The sequence below is a fragment of the Mustela lutreola genome, chromosome X (assembly GCF_030435805.1).
Source record: "Mustela lutreola isolate mMusLut2 chromosome X, mMusLut2.pri, whole genome shotgun sequence".
Taxonomy (NCBI): domain Eukaryota; kingdom Metazoa; phylum Chordata; class Mammalia; order Carnivora; family Mustelidae; genus Mustela; species Mustela lutreola.
Window position 1 is genome coordinate 123,497,144 of NC_081308.1, and position 23,164 is coordinate 123,520,307.

At 38.4% G+C, this 23,164-nt stretch overlaps 1 long non-coding RNA gene across 1 annotated transcript in view; it reads right to left on the bottom strand.

The window, feature by feature from the left end:
* LOC131821623 (uncharacterized) overlaps positions 1-18,974 on the bottom strand; it is a 212,148-nt gene extending 193,174 nt beyond the window's left edge. The window contains exon 1 of the long non-coding RNA XR_009349952.1: positions 17,729-18,974. This is a non-coding gene — a long non-coding RNA (uncharacterized LOC131821623). The remainder of the gene's footprint in view (positions 1-17,728) is intronic.
* Between the last annotated feature and the right edge of the window lie 4,190 nt (positions 18,975-23,164).

The following is a 23,164-nucleotide window of genomic DNA, read 5'->3' on the forward strand; positions in this document are numbered from 1 at the left end:
TATCTATTGCTGTGGATAGAATGAAGGCAAGTTATACTTTTGGAGGACACACTGTACACCAGGTATAACACTGTGTTGTTTCACACAGCATTGATACTATTTAATTCTCCCACTATAGTCTTGTGAAGTGAGAGACACTTGGATATATGTGTTTAGTAGTAGTACAAATAAGCAATCATTCTCTTCATAGACCCATCAAATATTAGTCTTGAAAGAAATTTTAGAAATCATCTAGTCCAGTGATTTTAAACCAGTTTGGCCTCAGTACTGGCAATATATTTAACATATTTTTACTAATATCACTAACATATTATCACTAGTATCACTAATGTTAATAACCAAAAGATCTGAGGAGAGTAGAGTTGGGATAGGAGCATGTGTAGTATGAAAAACAAAACAAAACAAATCATCCAGAATTTTTCACTACGCTCCTTTGGATGCATATTCCTTACCTCTCCCATCCTTTAACTGCCACCCCCATTTGAGAATCATGGGGTAGTTGAATATTCTTTCATTACAAATGAACAGTTACAATATTATGCCAACAGACAGGAAGTAATTTGGCCAAAGCACATACTGCAAGATAGTGTTAGAGGCAGGTTTAGAACCCTTGTTATCTCCGTGTTCTTTCTTCTGGGACACTGCTTACTTCTCTTCCAAAATGTGCACTAATGTGGTTATTTTCAAAAATGCTGCATTTGAGAACTGATCAGGCCATTCTTATATAAGCAGAACTTATTGTGTCCAGAATGCAAATTATATGAGTGCAAGGGCCTCAATGGTCTTCATATTTTAGTCAATGTCCCATTTGCAAGATAAAGCCCAGAACACTGGTGTTGGAGTCATCATCTGTAATTCCAGGCAAATGAGAGAAACACCATGCATACTGATTACTCCCTCTGCAAAACTGAAGTTGATGGGGAATTTGGGATGGTCATAACCACGATAGGAATTAAAATGATAACCTGAACTGCTATCTGAACATGAATCAAAGTATTCTACCACTTACAGAAATTATTTAATGGGTGTCCACTCCCTCAGAGATGTATTCTTTTTGCTCATTTTGTTGATTGATTTTTGGCCTGAATGTAGATGTGGGAAGCAGATATACTTTGATTCTGTAGCCTTTATTTGTATTCTTCTATTAATTCATTATAGCAGAACATTCAATACATTTTAATGCAGCCAGAATAGAAAACAAGCTCCTTCCAGTGGCTTATTTCACCTCTATAAATTGTTTTTATCAAATTAAATCACTGGACAACAAAACCATTTGAATTTCTATACTGATGGTGAATGCTGCAGTTTAGTGGTTCTCAAGGATCTTGGCATTCAACTTCAGGATAGATGCACATTTTGCTAGGCAAAACCATATTCACCGTTGAGTCAAATGAACTCTACGGTCACAACCTATATAGGTTCTTCATTCAAAGCAATTTAAAATAATTAGTCAACACATTCATCCTAGTTCTTCCAACAAGTCTGTTGGAAACTTACTGAAGAGTAGATGCTGTTCACTAACTTACTCAGGGACAGGAAATGCTTCCTTTCCTTATGGCTTTAATCTTTAATTTGTTTCTGTGTCCTCATACTCCTAACCAATATCATTTAGTAAACTCTAAGCGTGATCTCTACCCAGTGCAAAATACTACTCACTCTGAGCATTTGGCCCTACCTTCTTGCATATTATCCATCTCATCGATACTGACACTATTTGTCTTCTCCAACAAACACTAACTCTTTCTTCCTTATAATTCTGATTAAGTTTCCCTTGGACTGTAACATTTTCTTGCCTATGACTTTCCACTTCTCATCTCTATCACCATCTTTTAACATCCTTACTTAGGAAAAAAAAAAGCATTGTTTAAAACAAAAACAATGCTCTCAGGTAAAGCTGCTTCTTTAGTTATTTCTCTGTTGTTCACAATTTGCAAACTTGCAAAGGCAATACTTTCCATTTAAAATTATGGCTACAGATTGCATTGACTTCACTCTATTTAACTGAAATCAAACGATGCAATATAGAAAGGTAGAGAGGGAATAGATAGAACTAGAATAGACCAGAGTAGACTAGAATCAGAGGCCCGAGAGTGTGTGTGGGGGAAATACCTTTTGCTTTTTCTTTAAATTCAATTGGAAAAAAAGAAGCATTAAAAAAAAAAGAAGAAGAAGAAGAAGAAGAACCACTTAGCTTCTGTGACTGTGGCCAGGTTAGAAGGTTTTAGCCAATTGTTGCTGAATATCATCTATAAGAGAAAAAGTTTTGTCTGTAGCACCAAAGGTGAGCCCTGGGGACCAAGATGTTTTCCAGCAATATGGGACTAAGAACTAAAAATGTATGCTGTGATGACACTATCATTTTGTTAAAGGATAAGTAAGTGAAACAGTGGGATTAGATGCTAGAAGCATGCATACTTTATTAAATAAAATTATTACTCCGTTTAAAAATTCAATTGTGATTGCAAATAGCTTGAGAATAAAGAGTAAATTTGCATAAACTGTTTAAAAAGGGATTCAGATTCCAGGTTTTGTTCTGTCAAATTGAACTAACCAATGTGATGACTAATTAGGAATCCAGTGTGTTCATACTGTGGCCTCAGAAGAATTATAGCAATATATTTAACAATTAAAAAATAAATAGCATTACAGGTAACTAAATGCCATCTAATTGATTATGCTAGAGATGATTTGCTGTGGCACGTGTGTGTGGAGAATTGCCTCATCATCTTTATTCGAAAGTAATATCTTAACTGCAAGGCATCTCAAATACGGCATGGATTAAGTGCCATTGGTACTTAAATGTCAGTTAAATGCTGATAACCTATTCCTATGTTCAAAAGTAACCCTGGGTCACATTTGTTATGTTTCTTAGTCAACCCAAAATACCACATAACATTCCATTTGAAGTTTTCTTTCCACACCTTTCGGAGCTAAATGCAAGGTGACCAGAATTGAGAGATGTTGTTATCTATTCACAGAGTAGATGTGCCATTGTTTGCACAGACACACATTAGGAGACGCTGTTCTCTTTTGTTTTGACCTGTCTCCTCCAACCCCTCACAGTTGGAGGCACTGCTCCCTCTACCAACACAGTTCCTGAGCTAATCCTGCTGAGGGAAAGAATATCAAAGAGCCACCCCAAACTACCAAGGGGGGCCTAGAGCTACGTGTTTGCCTTTAATTTAGCAGGCAGGTGCTTGTATACCTGTATGACCACCCTATTGGTGCACTCTCTGTGATGGCTATGGTTTTCCTCCAACTTTTTTGACCAGTCCTACAATTCCCACTGGACAATACTGAACCCTAGAGCCTGCCATTTAATTTGGTTCTTGTTTTCCTCCGCCTCAAGTGGTGGATTTGGCATGCTATACCCTTGTTTCCCATTCTTTCCTCCATTCCTTAGACATTAGCTAGGATCTTGCTGGGAAAGAACTGAAACCACAATATTTGCTAAAACCAGCTCAAGATGATCTCATTGCTTTGGACTTCATCCACTGGAGAGTCTGGCCATGATTCTCAGCATCTAGTCCTACACCGAGGCTCAACCCCTCTAAATTCCCTCCTAGCTAACTTTCCTTTTTCCCCCAGGAAGCACCACCACTAAGCCTTATCCCCTATTTGACCAAACTAACCAAGAGTTAATTACTACAGATATTAACAATACAATAGCATTCCCCACTCTCAACATTTTTAAAAATAATGAATCTCAGGTAAAATAAAGATAGTTAACATGATTCTTCATGGATTGATCACACGGTCAGTATTTTCATAGGTAAAGAGTTGCAATTTGGTCTACCCTGCACTGAGTCTGGTCACAACAAAACTTATTGAGAATGGAGGGTGAAAATCTTGATGGCTATGTCTGATACTCCGAACATGTTGGCCTCCCCTTCCTCCCGATCACTGCTTCTAATGCATTTTTATTCTGAGATACAATGCTTTGAAATAAACACTATGTTTAAAATGTCTGCTTTGTAATTAGGTAGTCACATACATGTAGTTGAAAACAAGATCATAATACTACACTCAGAAACATATAATTTAAGCGAGTAAGAGGTTATGTATTCTAAGCAACCTTTGTTTCTTGAACAACTATTTTTAGTATGCAAATATACAGATGTGCACACTTGTTGCTTTCTGATGAATAAGTTGTGTCAGATCTAACAAAAACAGTGGCTGTTATTTTGTTATAATTTTAAAAAGAAATTTTCACCGCATCTTTTTCTGTTTTATTTATATGAGGCTTCTATTTTTTTTTTTTTTTTTGGTTACAGAATCTACACATATCATCAACATGAATACTGTGATATTAAAAAAAGCAAAACTCTTAAGCCACTATGGCAGCAAATGTCTAAGTAATACTTGATGTTTTTAACTAGAATATCCACTGATTAGGCCGGATATTCATCTCAGCTAAACCAAAACAAAAATCTTACAGCTGATTATAAAAATTACTGTCAAATATTCATGTCTTACCCAAATTGGAAATGGTATAAGAATCCAATGTTCCTTGTTAGGTTATATTTCTTAGCAAGTTTACATCAATATCAATTATGTGCTAAGGTGTCAAGTGGCTTGTACAGGGTAACCTAACACCTTCATTAGTATATTGCAAATTCCATGATCTTGATATACACATGCCTATGAAATAAAATGCTAAATTGGAACCATTTCAATAGAACAAAAAATTGTACTTCTATGCAAACTTTTTATGCATAACATTGAAGTTTAATGAGCTATATGATGAAGTCATTATTTTGTTTATTTTCTAATGCTACTATATGCATATGTAAAATACCTATATTTAGCTGTATATGTGTGGATTCATATTACATATAAAACATGTTAAATATTCACACATACATACATGAATATATACATTCTATACATATGTATATATATTACATACATAATTTTAGAGGCACAGAATTTTGGTCATTTTAAGGTATACCAAATTTACGGGCATGTCACCTATTTTAGTTAATATAATTCTCATATAATTATACAAGACCAAGGAGTACATTCTTTTTTTTACCAACAGGAAAGCCAAGACTCCAAATCCCAGGATCTTTCCACTGCATTATCAATCAGGAAACTCTCTATCAGTTATTTCTCAATTTTACCATCCAACTAAGGGACCCCTTATAAATTTGTTTTCATTGTAGAAACTTTGTAGTTGATTTGATGGACATTATCAGCCAAAGTAGATTTTTACTTAGGGGCACTCCTTAGTATAGGATTTATTGGTGAGAAGGCCAGTGGAGAGAGGATGATGAGTAGAGCAGAAATTATATAGGATAATGCATGCCTATTGCAAAAAATAAAAAGGAATGGGTAAGTATATAGGAGTCAGCATGAGAGGAAAACATCAGAACCGAGAGAAACTCTTTCTAGTAGAAAGGCAATGGAGATGAATATCCTTGTACCTCATGCTTTTGGGCTAAAATGGGATTTAACTAATAGTATACCACTAAACTTCCCCTAAAATCACATAATAACTAATAAAAAAAAAACTCCATTAAAAAGAGTCTACTGTCTATTGTCCTGAATTAAGAGAATTTTCTATTAACTTTAAGACCCGCAGTACTGAGTAAGACTCAAAATCAGGGGGAGACAAGATGGCAGGGGAGTAGGAGGAAGCGCCTTTTCAGCCGGTACCCCAAAGTGAGCTGATTACCTACCAAAGAACTCCGATCACGCATGAAATCAGCCTGAGATCAGAATCATACACGTCTGGATCTCTACAGGGGCAGGTAAAGCGGAGTGGGAATGGGGGCTGATCTCGGAAGATAAACCAAAGGGGGAGGGAGCCAGCAGAGGCGACCGGTTGGAAAGCAAGACCCAGTACCAAGCGCCCTGCGACTGGGGACCTGCATTAACTCGGAGACTGGTTGCAAGCACTCCAAAAGAGCAAAGGATCGCGGGGGGAAATTGTGGGAATCGGGGTGGTGAGGGACAGGGGCTTAAGTCCCCGGACCCAGGACAGCCTCCCCGGCCAGCCTCCCCGGCGCTGAGCCAGAGAGAGTGCAGCGGAGAAACCAGCTCTTGGTCCCTGAGCTGCCAGCGCGCCCCAAAACGCATGAGGGGCTGGGAGCCTCGCCAGACAGCAGAACGCCGCCCAGCGCTGTCAGAGCCTGAGACACACGCCCCCCACCCTCCGCTGAGAGAGTGTGCAAAGGCCCAGCCGGGAGCTCTCCGACCGGAGAGACCAGGCCCTCCCAGCCCGGGCCAGGGGCAAAATCTCAGGGTGCGATCGCGCTCGGAACCTCTCTGGCGGTCGGGAGCCGCCCAGACAGCCGCCGCTGCGTGGTTTTGGGGTACAAGCAGGAGATCCCGCATCCGCAGGGACCGTGACTCGGAACTTGCTCTGCCAGCGGCCAAGGGGGAATTTATGTGCTCTCTGGCACCCGCAGGGGAGCGGACTGAGGCTCCTCTCTGAGAGGGAGGTCGCGGTGCAGTTTGCTTTCCTCTGAACCTCCAAAAACCATCAAAAGAGAAAACAGATGAACAAACATAAAAAGCTCCAGAGAACAAAAGCCTGAAAAAACCGGTTTCTTCAGAGCCCACCCCCTTAAGGGGGGCGGGAGGACTTAACATAGGGAACATCATTGACTGAAAACCCACCTGGCAGGCCCCTCTCCCAGAAAATCAACCAGGAAAGAAAAAAAAAAAAAAAAAAAAAGACGACAAGAGAACAACCACCACTATTTCATAGATACAACTTTTATTTTTAACTCGTTCCCACTATTCTGGCTCATTTTTTTTATATAGATAATTTTTTCACCAATTTACCATCACAGTGAGATGTCCAGTACATCAAACTCCATAATAACCTTCTAACCTGAACTTTTGGATACATACACTCATGTTTCTCTTTTGCTTTTCTATTTTTAAAATTTTTTAAAAAATTTTAGTTTAGTTTAGTTTATTCTTTTTTAATTTTTATTTTCTAATATTCATATAGAGTTAAACATCAAGATAATCCCCTTTCCCCAGTCAATGCTACCCCTATAGGTAAACCAGTTTTTAATCCCCCTTTATCATAGGAAAGTTGAGTCCTTTACGAAAGATATCAAGATACATCCAGGAAGAGTCAAAATAACCTTCCTCCACACTGAGAATTTATAACCACTCTCCCATCTTTTTCTTTGCCAGTGTGTCTGTGTATTTGTGTTTGTCCTGATAGTATATAAATCTTATACTTGGGGTTCTTTTTGACGAGGTTCTTCTTCTTCTTCTTCTTTTTTTTTTTTTTGCATCTATCTATCTATCTATCTATCTATTTCTCTTGTCATATAATTTTACCAGTCTTTTTGTTTGTCTGTTTTTGTTTGTCTACTTCATAAATCTTACCTTGGGGCCCATTTGGGCGGAACCTTCTCTTTTATCTTCCCTTTTTTTCCAGTCTCTCTCTTTCTCTCTCTTTTTTCCTTTTTCTTTTCTTTTTTCTTTCATTTGGGTGGGGAATCCTGATTTCTCAGAAGTGTTCCAGGGTGCACCCTGACTGCACCATGGTCGATATACATCCAGCTACATCCGATCAGTCATTTCTCACCAAAATGACTAGGAGGAGGAACACCCAACAGAAGAAAAATAGAGAGGATGGGTCTTCTGCAACACAGCTAATGGCTATCAACATAGAAAATATGTTGGAAAAAGAATTCAGGCTAACAATTATCCAGGCAATAGCTATGTTGGAGAAAGCCATGGATGACCAATCGGAATTGATTAGGGCCGAACTGAAAGCGACCAGAGATGAGGTTCAAAATGCTTTCAGTGAGTTCCAATCTAATCTAAATTCTCTAAAAGCTAGGGTAACTGGGACAGAAGATAGAATTAGTGATCTGGAGGACAAACCTATAGAGAGAAAGAATCAGGAGGAAGCCTGGAACAAACAGCTTAGAAGCCACGTAAACAGAATCAGGGAAATAAATGATGCCATGAAATGTTCCAGCGTCAGAATTATTGGAATCCCAGAAGGGGAGGAGAAAGAAAGAAGTCTAGAAGATATAGTGGACAAGTCGTCCATGGAAATTTTCCTAATCTCATGAATGAAACCAGTGTTCATGTACTAGAGGCAGAATGGTTTCTCCCCAAGATTATAGATTCTTGAAAGTCCTCGAGACACCTAATAGTAAGAATGAAGAATTATAATTGTAGGCAGACTCTCTTGAAAACAGCTAGGACAAAGAAGCTCCTTACGTACAGAGGAAAGCCCATCAGAATAACATCAGACCTGTCCACAGAGACCTGGCAAGCCAGAAAGGACTGGCAATATATATTCAGGGCACTAAATGAGAAGAACATGCAGCCAAGAATACTTTATCTAGCAAGATGGACATTCAAAATGGATGGAGAGATAAAGAGTTTCCAAGACCAGCAAGGCTTAAAAGACTATGCAACCAGGCTGACACTGCAGGAAATATTAAGGGAGGTTCTATAAAAGAGAAAAAAAAATCCTAAAAATATCATTGAACAGAAATATAGAGACAATCTACAGAAAGAAAGACTTCAAAGGTAACACAATGTCAATAAAAACGTATCTATCAATAATCACTCTCAATGTGAATGGCCTAAATGCGCCCATAAAATGACACAGTGTTGCAAATTGGATAAAACAACAGGACCCATCCATATGTTGTCTACAAGGGACCCATTTTGAACCTAAAGATACACCCAGACTGAAAGTGAAGGGATGGAGAAGCATCTTTCATGCCAATGGGCCTCAAAAGAAGGCCAGGGTAGCGATTCTCATATCAGATAAATTAGATTTTATACTAAAGACTGTAGTCAGAAATACAGAAGGAAACTACATAATTCCTAAAGGGACTATCCACCATGATGATCTAACAATTGTAAATATCTATGCCCCCAATATGGGAGCAGCCAATTACATAAGAAAACTGTTCATCAAGATAAGTAGTCATATTGATATGAATACATTAATAGTAGGAGATATTAACATGCCTCTCTCAGTAATAGATCATCGAAGCAGAAAATCAATAAAGAAACAAGAGCATTGAATGACACATTGGATCAGATGGACCTCATAGATATATACAGAACATTCTACCCTGAAACAACAGAATACTCATTCTTCTCAAGTGCACATGGAATCTTCTCCAGAATAGACCACATACTGGGTCACAGATCAGGACTCAACCAATACCAAAAGACTGAGATTATTCCCTGCATATTCACAGATAACAATGCTTTGAAACTGGAGCTCAATCACAAGGAAAAATTTGGAAGGAACTCAAACACCTGGAAGCTAAAGACCACCTTGCTTAAGAATGCTTGGATCAACCAGGAGATCAAAGAAGAACTGAAACAATTCATGGAAACCAATAAGAATGAAGACACTTTGGTCCAAAACCTATGGGATACAGCAAAGGCGGTTTTAAGGGGGAAATACATCCAAGCCTCCCTCAAAAAAATTGAAAAATCCAGAATACACCAGCTGTCTCTACACCTTAAAGAACTGGAGGATCAACAACAAATCAAACCAACTCCACACATAAGAAGGGAAATAATCAAGATTAGAGCTGAGATCAATGAGGTAGAAACCAGAGATACAGTAGAACATATCAATGAAACTAGAAGCTGGTTTTTTTGAAAGAATCAATAAGATCGATAAATCATTGGCCACACTAATCCAAAAGAAAAGAGAGAAAGCCCGAATTCATAAAATTATGAATGAAAAGGGAGAGATCACAACGAACACCAAGGAAGTAGAAACAATCATCAGAAATTATCACCAACAGTTATATGCCAATAAGCTAAGCAACCTAGATGAAATGGATGCATTCTTGGAAAACTATAAACTCCCAAAATTGAACCAGGAAGAAATTGACAACCTGAATAGACTGATAACTAGCAACAAGATTGAAGCGGTGATCAAAAACCTCCCAAGAAACAAGAGCCCAGGACCTGATGGATTCTCTGGGGAATTCTACCAAACATTCAAAGAAGAAATAACACCTATTCTCCTGAAGCTGTTTCAAAAAATTGAAGCAGAAGGAAAACTTCCAGACTCCTTTTATGAAGCCAGCATTACCCTGATCCCCAAACCAGGCAAAGACCCTACCAAAAAGGAGAATTTCAGACCAATATCACTGATGAATATAGATGCTAAGATTCTCAACAAGATCCTAGCAAACAGGATCCAACAGCACATTAAAAAGATTATCCACCGTGACCAGATGGAATTCATCCCTGGGCTACAAGGATGGTTCAACATTTGCAAGTCAATCAATGTGATAGAACAAATCAGTAAGAGAAGAGAGAAGAACCACATGGTCCTCTCAATGGATGCAGAAAAAGCATTTGACAAAATCCAGCATCCATTCCTGATTAAAACGCTTCAAAGTATAGGGATAGAGGGAACATTCCTGAACTTCATCAAATCTATCTATGAAAGACCCACAGCAAATATCATCCTCAATGGGAAAAAGCTTGCAGCCTTCCCGTCGAGATCAGGAACATGACAAGAATGCCAACTCTCACCACTCTTGTTCAACATAGTATTAGAAGCCCTAGCAACAGCAATCAGACAACAAAGAGAAATAAAAGGTATCCAAATTGGCAATGAAGAAGTCAAACTCTCTCTCTTCGGAGATGACATGATTCTTTATATGGAAAACCCAAAAGACTCCACCCCCAAACTGCTAGAACTCATACAGCAATTCAGTAGCGTGGCAGGATACAAAGTCAATGTATAGAAATCAGTGGCCTTTTTATACACTAACAATGAAAATACAGAAAGGGAAATTAGAGAATTGATTCCATTTACTACAGCACCAAGAACCATAAGATGCTTGGGAATAAACCTAACCAAAGAGGTAAAGGATCTGTACTCAAGGAACTACAGAGCACTCGTGAAAGAAATTGAAGACGACACAAAAAGATGGAAGACCATTCCATGCTCTTGAATCAGAAGAATAAACATTGTTAAAATGTCTATACTGCCTAGAGCAATCTATACTTTTAATGCCATTCTAATCAAAATTCCACCGGTATTTTTCAAAGAGCTGGAGCAAATAATCCTAAAATTTGTATGGAATCAGAAGAGACCCCGGATTGCTAAGGAAATGTTGAAAAACAAAAATAAAACTGGGAGCATCACGTTACCTGATTTTTAGCTTCACTACAAAGCTGTGATCACCAAGACAGCATGGTACTGGCATAAAAACAGACACATACACCAGTGGAACAGAGTAGAGAGCCCAGATATGGACCCTCAACTCTATGGTCAATTAATCTTCGACAAAACAGGAAAAAATATACAGTGGAAAAAAGACAGTCTCTTCAACAAATGGTGCTGGGAAAACTGGACAGAAATACATAGAAGAATGAAACTCGACCATTCTCTTACACCGTACACAAAGATAAAATCGAAATGGATAAAAGACCTCAACATGAGACAGGAATCCATCAGAATCCTAGAGGAGAATATCGGCAGTAACCTCTTTGATATCAGCCACAGCAACTTCTTTCAAGATATGTCTCCAAAGGCAAAGGAAACAAAAGTGAAAATGAACTTTTGGAACTTCAAGACCAAAAGCTTCTGCACAGCAAAGGAAACAGTCAACAAAACAAAGAGGCAACCCATGGAGTGGGAGAAGATATTTGCAAATGACAGTACAGACAAAAGGTTGATATCCAGGATCCATAAAGAACTCCTCAAACTCAACACACACAGAACAGATAATCATATTTAAAAAATGGGCAGAAGATATGAACAGACACTTCTCCAATGAAGACATACAAATGGCTATCAGATACATGAAAAAATGTTCATCATCACTAGCCATCAGGGAGATTCAAATTAAAACCACACTGAGATACCATCTCACACCAGTTAGAATGGCCAAAATTAGCAAGACAGGAAACAACATGTGTTGGAGAGGATGTGGAGAAAGGGGAACCCTCTTACACTGTTGGTGGGAATGCAAGTTGGTGCAGCCACTTTGGAGAACAGTGTGGAGATTCCTCAAGAAATTAAAAATAGAGCTTCCCTATGACCCTGAAATTGCACTACTGGTTATTTACCCCAAAGATACAGATGTCGTGAACAGAAGGGCCATCTGTACCCCAATGTTTATAGCAGCAATGGCCACGGTCGCCAAACTGTGGAAAGAACCAAGATGCCCTTCAGCAGACGAATGGATAAGGAAGATGGTCCTTCCATACGAATGGTCCATATACACTATGGAATATGATGCGGAATACGAAGGGTCCATATACACTACGGAATATGATGCCTCCATCAGAAAGGATGAATACCCAACTTTTGTAGCAACATGGACAGGCCTGGAAGAGATTATGCTGAGTGAAATAAGTCAAGCAGAGAGAGTCATTTATCATAGGGTTTCACTTATTTGTGGAGCATAACAAATAACATGGAGGACATGGGGGGATGCAGAGGAGAAGGGAATTGAGGGAAATTGGAAGGGATGGTGAACCATGAGAGACTATGGACTCTGAAAAAAAACCCGAGGGTTTTGAAGGGGCAGGGGGTGGGAGGTTGGGGTAACCAGGTGGTGGATATTAGGGAGGGTATGTATTGCATGGAACATTGGGTGTGGTGCAAAAACAATGAATACTGTTATGCTGAAAAAAGAAAAAAAAGAGTAGAAATATACCATTATCCAGTAATTCCACTCTGGGTATGTACCCAAAGAAAATAAAAACACTATTTCAAAAAAAAAAAACAACTAAAAATCAATTAATATAACTTACACATCCCTCTATAAAGGAAATTTGAAAGCCTGCAAAAAAGATGCTTTGCCCTTCTCCTCCTGTCTGTTCTGTAACTGAGATATCTGGGGTTTATACCAACCAGAAACCTATACAACCATCTCTCTCTATATATTATTGCTTTTACTTTTTTACAGCAATCTTATTGGGGTAAAATGTATTTACATATATTAAAATGAACCCATTTTACTATCCTGTTAGATCAGTCTTGACAGGCACATATACTTCCATGAACATCCCCACAATCAAGATACAGAACATTTTTATTGCTAGAAAAGTTCCCCATGCCTGCCACTGTGTCTAGTCAGCATCAACCTCCTCCCATAGGCAATTATTGATCTGATATTGATTAACCACATTGAGTTTGCCTGTTTTTAAATTCCATATAAATGATATTATATAGTAAGTGCTCTTTGTATTTGGCATCTTAAGCTCAGTATAATGTTTCTGAGATTCATCTATACTTATGTGTATATCAATCATTCATATTCTTTGCATAGTAGTATTAACTATATCAACATATTTAAACATTTGTCTGTTGTGCAAATTATTATTTTTTTCAATATATAGCAATTAAAAAACTGCTAAAAAAATCTGTGAACAAGTCTTTGAAGAATATATGCTTTTATTTCTCTTGGATAAATATCTGGGCAAGGTCCCTTTGAGGATTATTTTAAGACTTTTAACACAACTTCTACTGTTGCCTTTTCTCTAAGCCAAGCATATCCCTGCTATTGAAAAGAACTCTTCTGAGATTTCTACTAAATGTATCAGGTGTCTAGTGAAGTCTCTCCACTCTGGCTGGTCAAAACTTGAATGAATTCCGGTCCTGTGTGAACTCTTAGAATTGTTCACCTTATAGCATTCCAGTATTACATTGCTTAATCTTGGGACATTTTAGCCCATGAATGTACAAGTTTATATTCAATGATATACCCATGGGGACCCAATGCAGACTTCTGAAGCTCTTTGTCTATATAGAGCCTCTTTTCAAGACTCTGCCCCACATATTTTAACTACATTGGCCTCTTTTAACTCTAATACCTGTCTCAATTCAACAAAACCTCTGTGTTATGTATTGGTTCCCCATTCCTGCACAGTAGTGCAGAAAGTTTCTCTGGGCAGAAAGACTGGGTGACCATATGTTTCACCTCCTTTGTTTTCCTTCTCTCAGTTATCACTGTCATGATCTGCATGTTTTTCAATATCTGAAAAATATGTTTCATATGTTTTTCCATTTTTCCACTTGTTTCCATTTTTCCACTTGTGATGACTGAAAGGCAATGTTCATCAATATCATTTTTGAAGGTCATCCAAAGTACTATGTCCTTCACCTTCGATCTTTGGTTATTCTCCACAAAGTGAGATACAATCATTCACATACAAAATAGAGCAGGAGATTGAGGGGAGTGATAATTATTTGTTGCTTCTGGATGGGGATAATAACCACCTATAAATTTCTAATGGATGGGATAGAAAGAGAAAGAATCCTGGTTTCATCACATGTTGGGGACCTTTAGGTTGCATGTGCTTCTTCGGTTTAGTACAATAAAGAGAGAAATAGTAGAAGTGAGTAAATATTTCAACTCATTTCCAATGAGACACACTAGAAGAATATTCACTATAAATTGGGCCAACACCTGTACATATCCATCTGTCCTTTAGCCACAAATATGCCACGAGTATTCCACCAGCACCCAAATGGAGGGTAAGTATTTTGTCAAGTAAACACATGCTCTATTGTGACTTTAATGCAAATGTTCTTACTCTAGTATTTTGAGATTCATTATTCTGCTGATTTCTTGCTTTCACATGAGACCATAAAATTTATAGTTTAATATTTCTGTTGTGATTACCTGGCAACACTAGTCATATGGAAAGAGAGTGGGGACATGAAAGAGAATACACCACAGACCCTGTTTGTTGATAAGCATGGGATCTGCATCAATATGTTCTTGTTTCACATTGAATAAACAGAAAGAAAGCTACTTTGGTTCTCCAGTAAAACAGAATAGAAACAAAGAAATGGAATTTCATCTTAATGATCCCCTATGCTTCTGAAAATCATTTAATACATCATTAGAAGTAAAATACTTTAAAAATCTTTTAGAGACAATACTCTTGAAAGTCAGTTCTTAATAACTTGATTTATAGATTTAGTGCAATCCTAATCAAACTCCCAGAAAGTCATTTTCTGGATATCGACAATCTAATTCTAAAACATACACAGAGAAGAAAAAGAACCAGAATATTCTAACACAATACTGAAAAGGAATAAACTTAGAGGACTGACACTACCCAACTTCAAGACCTGCTATAAAGCTACAATAATAAAGACAGTGTGGAAGTGGTGAAAGAATAGACAAACACATCAATGGAACAGAATAGAAAGCCTAGAAATAGATCCACATAAATATAGTCAACTGACCTTTGTCAAAGGAATGAAAGCAATGTAATGAAGCAAAGACAGTCTTTTCAACAAATGGTGCTGGAACAATTGGATATCCACATGCAAAAAAAATTGAATCTAGACACAAATCTTATATCCTTCACAAAAATTAACTCATATTGAATCATAAATCTAAATATGAAATACAAAACTATAAAACTCTTGGAAGATAACATAAGATAAAACCTAGGATAATCTTGATATGATGATGGTTTCTTAAATACAACACCAAAAGAATATCTATAGAATAAATAATTGATAAGCTAAACTAATCAAAATTAAATATTCCTGCTCTGCAAATGCAACACCAGGAGAATGAGAAGACTGGGTCACAAACTGGGAAAATGTATTTGCTTATGACATATCTGATAAAGGACTGTTATCCAAAATATACAAAGAACTCTTAAACTTCAACAAAAGAAAATTAAAAACCCAATTAATGAGTCAAAGATCTTAAAAGGCACTTCATCAAAGAAGACATACAGGTGGCAAATAAACATATGAAAAGATGCTCCATATCTTATGCCATCAGGGAATGCAAATTAAAACGACAATAAAATTTCATTCTACACCTACTAGAATGGCCAAAATCCAAAATACTGATACCAAGTGTTGGTGAGAATGTGGAACAACAGAAATTTTCATCATTGCTGGTGGAAATGCAAAATGGTATAGCCACTTTGGAAGAGCGTTTGGCGCCTTCTTACAAAACTAAACATATTCTTACCATATGTTCCAGCAATTACACTCCTCAGTATTTACTCAAAGGGGTTGAAAACTTCTGTCCACACAAAAACCTGCACATGAATACTTACAGAAGCTTTACTCATAACTGTCAAAACTTGGAAGCAACCAAAATATCCTTCAGTAGGTAAATGGATAAATAAACTGTGGTATATCCAGACAAGGGAATATCATTCAGTGCTAAAGGAAATGAGCTATCCAGCATTGAAAAGATATGGAAGAAACCTAAACCTATATTAGTAAGTAAAAGAAGCCAATCTGCAAAGATTACATATTATATGATTCCAACTATGAGATTCTGGAAAAGGCAAAACTTTGTAGACCATAAAGGGATAAATCATTGCCTGGGGTTATGGGGAAAAGAGGTATGATTTGGAGAAGCACAGATGATTTTCAGAGCAGTAAAACTATTCTTTATGATGCTATGATGGATTCTTGTCATTATACATTTACAGAAACTCATAGAATATATATCAACAACAGTGAATTCTAATATAAACTATCAACTTTGGGTAATGATAATACATCAGTATAGTGGGGAAGATTGTGAGTACATGATGGGAGGGGTTATATATGAAATTAACTAATTAATGGTATGGAAAGGGCCCAAATGCCCATCAACTGATGAATGGATAAAGAAGATATAATGGCATGTTATTCAGCCATCAAAAAGAATGAAATCTTGCCATTTGCAATGATAAGGATGGAGCCAGAGAATATTATGCCAAGTGAAATAAATCAGTCAGAGAAAGACAAATACCATATAGTTTCATTCATATGTGGAATTTAAGCAACAAAACAAATGAACATGGGGGAAAAATAAGAGAAGCAAACCAGAAAACAGACTCTCAACTACAGAAAACCAGAAAACAGACTCTCAACTATAGAGAACAAACTGAAGAGTACTGGAGGGGAGGTGGGCAGTGGGATAGGTTACATGGGTGATGGGTATTTACAAGGGCACTTGGGGCACCTGGGTGGCTCAGTCAATTGGAAATCCCACTCTTTGGGTCAGGTCATAATCTCAGGGTTGTGAGATCAAGCTCCACATTGGGCTCCATGACCAGTAGTTAGTCTGCTGGAGATTTTCTCTCCTCCCTCTCCTTTTGCCCCCACTCTGCTCTCTCTTTCTCTAAATAAATAAATAAATAAATAAATCTATCTTAAAAAAAAAAAAGGAGGGCACTTGTGATGAGCATTGGGTGTTATATGTAAGTGACGAATAACTAAAGTCTACAGTTGAAACTCATACTACACTGTATGTTAACTAACTGGAATTTAAATAAAAATTTGAAAAAAAGAAATTTCGGGAGTCAAGATGGCGGAGAAGTAGCAAGCTGAGACTGCTTCAGCTAGCCGGAGATCAGCTAGATAGCTTATCTAAAGATTGCAAACACCTGAAAATCCATCGGCAGATCGAAGAGAAGAAGAACAGCAATTCTGGAAACAGAAAAACAACCACTTTCTGAAAGGTAGGACCGGCGGAGAAGTGAATCCAAAGCGACGGGAAGATAGACCCCGGGGGGAGGGGCCGGCTCCCGGCAAGCGGCGGAGCAACCGCGCACAAAATCAGGACTTTTAAAAGTCTGTTCCGCGGAGGGACATCGCTCCAGAGGCTAAACCGGGGCGAAGCCCACGCGGGGTCAGCGTGGCCTCAGGTCCCGCAGGGTCACAGAAGGATCGGGGGTGTCTGAGTGTCGCAGAGCTTGCGGGTATTGGAACGGGAAAGCCGGCTACAGAGGCAGAGCCGACAGTAAGCTCGCAGCTCCGTGTTACCTTGAACCGGTCGCAGGCTCGGTGAGCTCGGGGCACGGCCGGAGGTCAGGCAGACGGGAGTAACTGGGCGCTGTTCTCTGAGGGCGCCCTGAGGAGTGGGGCCCTGGGCTCTCGGCTCCTCCGGGCCGGAGACCAGGAGGCCGCCATTTGTATTCCCGTCCTCTGGAACTCTACGGAAAGCGCTCAGGGAACAAAAGCTCCTGAAAGCAAACCCGAGCGGATTACTCACCCCGGCCCCGGGTAAGGGCGGTGTAATTCCGCCTGGGGCAAAGACACTTGAGAATCACTACAACAGGCCCCTCCCCCAGAAGATCAACAAGAAATCCAGCCGAGACCAAGTTCACCTACCAAGGAGTGCGGTTTCAATACCAAGGAGAGCAGCAGAATTCCAGAGGAGGAGAAAGCCAAGCACGGAACTCATGGCTTTTTTCCTGTGATTTTTTTTAGTCTTGCAGTTAATTTAATTTTTTCTTTTTCATTTTTTTTTTTTTCTCGCCTTCGGGTAAAATTTTTTTTTAACTGTTACCTTTTTCTTTTTTAACGATTTTTTACTAGTTTATCTAATATATATATATATATATATATATATATATTTTACATTTTTCTCAGGTGTTTTCTTTTTTTAAAAATTCTTTTCTTTTCTTTTTTTTTTTCTTTTTCTTTTCTTTTTGTTTTTTTTTTCTTTCTTCCTTTTTGAACCTCTTTTTATCCCCTTTCTCCCCACTCACGATTTTGGATCTCTTCTAATTTGGTTAAAGCATATTTTCCTGGGGTTGTTGCCACCCTTTTAGTATTTTACTTGCCCCTTCATTTACTCTTATCTGGACAAAATGACAAGACGTAAAAATTCAACACAAAAAAAAGAACAAGAGGCAGTACCGAAGGCTAGGGACCTAATCAATACAGACATCGGTAATATGTCAGATCTAGAGTTCAGAATGACAATTCTCAAGGTTCTAGCCGGGCTCGAAAAAGGCATGGAAGATATTAGAGAAACCCTCTCGAGAGATATAAAAGCCCTTTCTGGAGAAATAAAAGAACTAAAATCTAACCAAGGTGAAATCAAAAAAGCTATTAATGAGGTGCAATAAAAAATGGAGGCTCTAACTGCTAGGATAAATGAGGCAGAAGAAAGAATTAGTGATATAGAAGACCAAATGACAGAGAATAAAGAAGCTGAGCAAAAGAGGGACAAACAGCTACTGGACCACGAGGGGAGAATTCGAGAGATAAGTGACACCATAAGACGAAACAACATTAGAATAATTGGGATTCCAGAAGAAGAAGAAAGTGAGAGGGGAGCAGAAGGTATACTGGAGAGAATTATTGGGGAGAATTTCCCCAATATGGCAAAGGGAACGAGCATCAAAATTCAGGAGGTTCAGAGAATGCCCCTCAAAATCAATAAGAATAGGCCCACACCCCGTCACCTAATAGTAAAATTTACAAGTCTCAATGACAAAGAGAAAATCCTGAAAGCAGCCCGGGAAAAGAAGTCTGTAACATACAATGGTAAAAATATTAGATTGGCAGCTGACTTATCCACAGAGACCTGGCAGGCCAGAAAGAGCTGGCATGATATTTTCAGAGCACTAAACGAGAAAAACATGCAGCCAAGAATACTATATCCAGCTAGGCTATCATTGAAAATTGAAGGAGAGATTAAAAGCTTCCAGGACAAACAACAACTGAAAGAATTTGCAAATACCAAACCAGCTCTACAAGAAATATTGAAAGGGGTCCTCTAAGCAAAGAGAGAGCCTACAAGTGGTAGATCAGAAAGGAACAGAGACCATATACAGTAACAGTCACCTTACAGGGAAAACAATGGCCCTAAATTCATATCTCTCAATAGTTACCCTGAATGTGAATGGGCTAAATGCCCCTGTCAAAAGACACAGGGTATCAGAATGGATAAAAAAACAAAACCCATCTATATGTTGCCTCCAAGAAACACATTTTAAGCCTGAAGACACCTCCAGATTTAAAGTGAGGGGGTGGAAAAGAATTTACCATGCTAATGGACATCAGAAGAAAGCAGGAGTGGCAATCCTTATATCAGATCAATTAGATTTTAAGCCAAAGACTATAATAAGAGATGAGGAAGGACACTATATCATACTCAAAGGGTCTGTCCAACAAGAAGATCTAACAATTTTAAATATCTATGCCCCCAATGTGGGAGCAGCCAACTATATAAACCAATTAATAACAAAATCAAAGAAACACATCAACAATAATACAATAATAGTAGGGGACTTTAACACTCCCCTCACTGAAATGGACAGGTCATCCAAGCAAAAGATCAGCAAGGAAATAAAGGCCTTAAATGACACACTGGACCAGATGGACATCACAGATATATTCAGAATATTTCATCCCAAAGCAACAGAATACACATTCTTCTCTAGTGCACATGGAACATTCTCCAGAATAGATCACATCCTCGGTCCTAAATCAGGACTCAACCAGTATCAAAAGATTGGGATCATTCCCTGCATATTTTCAGACCACAATGCTCTAAAGCTAGAACTCAACCACAAAAGGAAGTTTGGAAAGAACCCAAATACATGGAGACTAAACAGTATCCTTCTAAAGAATGAATGGGTCAACCGGGAAATTAAAGAAGAATTGAAAAAAATCATGGAAACAAATGATAATGAAAATACAACGGTTCAAAATCTGTGGGACACAACAAAGGCAGTCCTGAGAGGAAAATATATAGCGGTACAAGCCTTTCTCAAGAAACAAGAAAGGTCTCAGGTACACAACCTAACCCTACACCTAAAGGAGCTGGAGAAAGAACAAGAAAGAAACCCTAAGCCCAGCAGGAGAAGAGAAATCATAAAGATCAGAGCAGAAATCAATGAAATAGAAACCAAAAAAACAATAGAACAAATCAACGAAACTAGGAGCTGGTTCTTTGAAAGAATTAATAAAATTGATAAACCCCTGGCCCGACTTATCAAAAAGAAAAGAGAAAGGACCCAAATAAATAAAATCATGAATGAAAGAGGAGAGATCACAACTAACACCAAAGAAATACAAACTATTATAAGAACATACTATGAGCAACTCTACGGCAATAAATTTGACAATCTGGAAGAAATGGTTGCATTCCTAGAAACATATAAACTACCACAACTGAACCAGGAAGAAATAGAAAGCCTGAACAGACCCATAACCAGTAAGGAGATTGAAACAGTCATTAAAAATCTCCAAACAAACAAAAGCCCATGGCCAGACGGCTTCCCAGGGGAATTCTACCAAACATTTAAAGAAGAACTAATTCCTATTCTCCTGAAACTGTTCCAAAAAATAGAAATGGAAGGAAAACTTCCAAACTCATTTTATGAGGCCAGCATCACCTTGATCCCAAAACCAGACAAGGATCCCACCAAAAAAGAGAGCTATAGACCGATATCCTTGATGAACACAGATGCGAAAATACTCAACAAAATACTAGCCAATAGGATTCAACAGTACATTAAAAAGATTATTCACCACGACCAAGTGGGATTTATTCCAGGGCTGCAAGGTTGGTTCAACATCCGCAAATCAGTCAATGTGATACAACACATCAATAAAAGAAAGAACAAGAACCATATGATACTCTCAATAGATGCTGAAAAAGCATTTGACAAAGTACAACATCCCTTCCTGATCAAAACTCTTCAAAGTGTAGGGATAGAGGGCACATACCTCAATATCATCAAAGCCATCTATGAAAAACCCACCGCAAATATCATTCTCAATGGAGAAAAACTGAAAGCTTTTCCTCTAAGTTCAGGAACACGGCAGGGATGTCCAATATCACCATTGCTATTCAACATCGTACTAGAGGTCCTAGCCTCAGCAATCAGACAACAAAAGGAAATTAAAGGCATCCAAATCGGCAAAGAAGAAGTCAAATTATCACTCTTCGCAGATGATATGATACTATATGTGGAAAACCCAAAAGACTCCACTCCAAAACTGCTAGAACTTATACAGGAATTCAGTAAAGTGTCAGGATATAAAATCAATGCACAGAAATCAGTTGCATTTCTCTACACCAACAGCAAGACAGAAGAAAGAGATATTAAGGAGTCAATCCCATTTACAATTGCATCCAAAACCATAAGATACCTAGGAATAAACCTAACCAAAGAGACACAGAATCTATACTCAGAAAACTATAAAGTACTCATGAAAGAAATTGAGGAAGACACAAAGAAATGGAAAAATGTTCCATGCTCCTGGATTGGAAGAATAAATATTGTGAAAATGTCTATGCTACCTAAAGCAATCTACACATTTAATGCAATTCCTATCAAAGTACCATCCATCTTTTTCAAAGAAATGGAACAAATAATTTGCTGGCTCAGTGGGTTAAGCCGCTGCCTTCAGCTCAGGTCATGATCTCAGAGTCCTGGGATCGAGTCCCACATCGGGCTCTCTGCTCAGCAGGGAGCCTGCTTCCCTCTCTCTCTCTGCCAGCCTCTCTACCTACCTGTGATCTCTCTCTGTCAAATAAATAAATAAAATCTTTAAAAAAAAAAAAAAATAATTCTAAAATTTATATGGAACCAGAAAAGACCTCGAATAGCCAAAGGGATATTGAAAAAGAAAGCCAACGTTGGTGGCATCACAATTCCGGACTTCAAGCTCTATTACAAAGCTGTCATCATCAAGACAGCATGGTACTGGCACAAAAACAGACATATAGATCAATGGAACAGAATAGAGAGCCCAGAAATAGACCCTCAAATCTATGGTCATCTAATCTTCGACAAAGCAGGAAAGAATGTCCAATGGAAAAAAGACAGCCTTTTCAATAAATGGTGCTGGGAAAATTGGACAGCCACATGCAGAAAAATGAAATTGGACCATTTCCTTACACCACACACAAAAATAGACTCAAAATGGATGAAGGACCTCAATGTGCGCAAGGAATCCATCAAAATCCTTGAGGAGAACACGGGCAGCAACCTCTTCGACCTCTGCCGCAGCAACATCTTCCTAGGAACAACGCAAAAGGCAAGGGAAGCAAGGGAAAAAATGAACTACTGGGATTTCATCAAGATCAAAAGCTTTTGCACAGCAAAGGAAACAGTTAACAAAATCAAAAGACAACTGACAGAATGGGAGAAGATATTTGCAAACGACATATCAGATAAAGGACTAGTGTCCAGAATCTATAAAGAACTTAGCAAACTCAACACCCAAAGAACAAATAATCCAATCAAGAAATGGGCAGAAGACATGAACAGACATTTCTGCAAAGAAGACATCCAGATGGCCAACAGACACATGAAAAAGTGCTCCATTATCACTCGGCATCAGGGAAATACAAATCAAAACCACAATGCGATATCACCTCACACCAGTCAGAATGGCTAAAATCAACAAGTCAGGAAATGACAGATGCTGGCGAGGATGCGGAGAAAGGGGAAC